The sequence below is a fragment of the Amphiura filiformis genome, chromosome 3 (assembly GCF_039555335.1).
Source record: "Amphiura filiformis chromosome 3, Afil_fr2py, whole genome shotgun sequence".
Lineage (NCBI taxonomy): Eukaryota > Metazoa > Echinodermata > Ophiuroidea > Amphilepidida > Amphiuridae > Amphiura > Amphiura filiformis.
This window is the reverse complement of record NC_092630.1, coordinates 19,155,703-19,159,245: the sequence shown is the minus strand read 5'-3', so window position 1 is coordinate 19,159,245 and position 3,543 is coordinate 19,155,703.

Here is a 3,543-nt window from a genome sequence, read left to right as displayed (position 1 = left end):
GGTGGGTTTTTTCCAGGGTGTGGGGTGATTTTTTTGCAGGATGCAGGGTGGGTTACTTGCAGAGTGCAGATGAGTTACTTGCAGGGTGCAGGTGAGCCCGGCAGGTGAGTCATTTGAAGGGCTATGTGAGTTACATGTGGGGTGCAGGTGAGTTACTTGCAGGGTGCGGATGAGTTACTTGCAGGGTGCAGGTGAGTCATTTGAAGGGCCATGTGAGTTACCTGGTGGGTGCAGGTGAGTTACTTGCAGGGTGCGGATGAGTTACTTGAAGGGTGAGGGATCAGTTACTTGCAGGATGCGTTACTTGTAGGGTGTGATTGAGTTACTTGCAGGGTGCGAAGTTTAGGCATAGATCCCGGGTTGGATGGCGGGGTAAATTCCCCCCAATATTTTGACAGGGGGATAGTCCATACAATCGTCCCCCAATGTTGACACCTGTATGTGGTTTTCTGACCATTTTAACCTCATTTTTGACCAATTTAACCTCTAAAAAGTGTCAGTTTTTGCACGCTTTGCACCAGTTTGTTCCACTTTTGCACCATATTTCACCAGTTTCACTTCAATATGGCAAAAATCTTTTCTGTCATCAAAAGGTGCTGGCTTCACTACACATCAAGAAATTTTTTCAATTCCATCCCCCCATGTCAAAAGAAATCTATGCCACTGGTGTGGAGTGAGTTACTAGCAGGATTCAAGATGAGTTGCTTGCAGCATGCAGGTGAGTTACCTGTGGGTGCAGGTGAGTCAGGCTTACTTGCAGGGTGCAGAGTGAGTTACTTGAAGGGTGCGGGGTTAGTTACTCGCAGGGTATGCCGGGGTGACCTGCACTCTGATGCAAGGCCCAGGGAGGCACTCCCACTTTGAAGATGACGCGTATGTAGGGCTGTTAAGACCCCACCCCCTTTTTCAGCGTCGCTGTCACCCAAAGACCCCATATTTTTTTACGAACACATGCTCTGTCACCCGAAGACCCCAGGCGAAGACCCCTTTTCCATTTGATCTGTCACCCAAAGACCCTTATTTTTCAATTTGAACAGCAACTTTCATTGATCACTGATTTTGTTACTTATTTTGAAAAAACAAAGAAATTTGAGGCCATTTAGAACTAGAAATTCAATGTTTGAGGTTTCTGTTGCGCTGTTTCGGCTCTCACCCAAAGGGTCCATTAAAAAGAAGTCATGTTCTTACCCAATGACCCCATATTTTTTATATTTTGCTCTCACCGAATGCCAAAAATCATGCTCTCACCTAATGACCCCATATTTTTTACATTTTGCTCACCGAATGCCCCTTCCTGTGAAAGTGCCAGCCCTACACCTATATCCATTTCATATTGAAGTGCCCTCCCCAGATGCAAGATGATTTACTTGCCATAAATGCTGTATGTACATAGAAACGGGCACCTTGAACGAATCCCCCAATGTTGATGCCTGTATGTGAGTTTCTGACCAAATTAACCTCATATTGGGCCACTTTAGCCCCCCAAAGTGCAACTTTTGTCACGCTTTGCGCGAATTTTCAATTTATTCCACTTTTACACCATATTTCAACATTTTAGCTTCAAAATGGCAAAATTGTTCGGGGGTACCTTTGGCATGCTGGGGTATCTTTTGCAGGTCTATAAATCGGAAACTTATTCTGTCACCAAAAGGTGCTGGATTCAATATACTTCAAAAAAAATTTTCCAACCCCATCCCCCCCCCCATGTCAAAAAGATATCTACGCCACTGGGCACAAATCTGGTCATTTTACATCCTCATAATGTACTCAAAATTTACAAACATGCACAGGCCAAAATATGTTTTGTTTAGGGCCCTAAGTCAGTGGGGTACAGTCATAGGGACACGGGGGACATGTGCCCCCAACAGGGGCGTAGCCAGCTTTCTTGGCCGGAGGGGGGGGGGGGAAAAAAAAAAAAAAAATTGCAGTTGCATCATAAAATACATAGAGACTGTATGTCTTCAGGCTTCCTGAAAAGGGACTTATTGGGATGAAGTGAGCGAGTAGCAAAAAAAAATGGTATTTTACACTATTTTCGTCCATTATCCGGCTAAAAAAGGGCTTTATTGTTACAAGGTGCGCGCGTAGCGCAGAAAAATTTTGTATTTTACACTATTTTGGCCCTGAATTTTGCTAGAAAAGGGGCTCCTTGCCCTTTTTCTTTTCCTTTGCCCTCCTGATTTTCTCTTTCATTTTTTGTCAGATGGGCACTTTTTCTTTCATTTTTTTTTTTGTCAGGGGGGGCACTCTGCCCCCCCTGCCCCCCCGCTGGCTACGCTACTGGCCCCCAATCGATTGCAAAATTTAGAAAATTCCATAGGAAAATTGCCAAAAAATGGCTTGTGTTCCGGTTCCCCCTCAATCAGACTCGGTGCCCCCAATCATAGTTGGTGCCGCCCCAATCGGATGACCCACGCTAGTACGCCACTGCCCTAATCTCATCTTCATGTGAGGAATGGTAGAAAGTGTTTTGTGGTATTTTCAGTAGCGTAGCCAGCGGGGGGAAAACCCCCCTGACAAAAATGAAAGATCAAAGCGCTCCTCTGACCGAAAATAACAGAGAAAATGGGGATGGCATTATGGAAAAGAAAAAGGGCAAGGAGCCCATCAAATTCACCCTGATCATAGGCCAAAATAGTATAAAATATCAAATTTGTGCACGCTATGCCCGGGCGCTATGCGCATACATTTTTGCATTAAAGCCCTTTGCACCCTGATCACAGGCCAAAATTGTGTAACATACAAAATTGTTGCATGCTATACGGGTGCACATTGTCCCAATAAAGCATTTTAATATTGGAAGCTTGAAGACTTTTATACATGTATAGTTTCTCTGTAGGCCTATATTTATATCTCACCGATTATCGGAAATTTTTTCTTCAGTGCCCCCCAATTTTTTTTATTTTGCCCCGCCCCCTCCCCGACCAAAACAACTGGCTACACCCGGTGGCTACACCCCTGGGTATTTTGTGTGTAGGCATACCCTGGACAGGTCTAAGGTAGGTCTGCATGTCACCGGGCATGTCACATCTGCGTGCGAAGAATTCAGTGGAAATCACAGTGGCGTAACTAGGGTTGGTAGCGCCTGGGGCAAGAAACAAAATTGACGCCCCTACGTACCCCCACCACCCGAGAATATCTTTATTATTATAGACCCCGGTTAATGGCGGTTATAGACGCAGGGGTGTGGGAATGGCATCGGCATATTTTTTAAGTGGCCGTTTTGGCGCCCCTAGTGGTAGCACCTTGGACATATTTCTCCCCTAGTTACGCCACTGGGAAATCATAGCAGGGGCAATTGTGATTTTTGGGAGAGTGGCCTTTCTTTTCCTTGCTCCTTTTCTTCATTCTGTTTCTTTCTAGTTTGGCCAGCATGGTTATAAGCTTTCAAGCTTGGCTTATATGAGCATTTTGTTTGAGCCTGGTCCCGGAACAAGGGGTAGGCCCAATTTAAAGTAGTCAAAAGTTCAAATTTGCCGCCAACGGAACTGGTTGACATTGGGAGACGGGCTGCCTACAATATTCTGCATGCATTCAGATCAT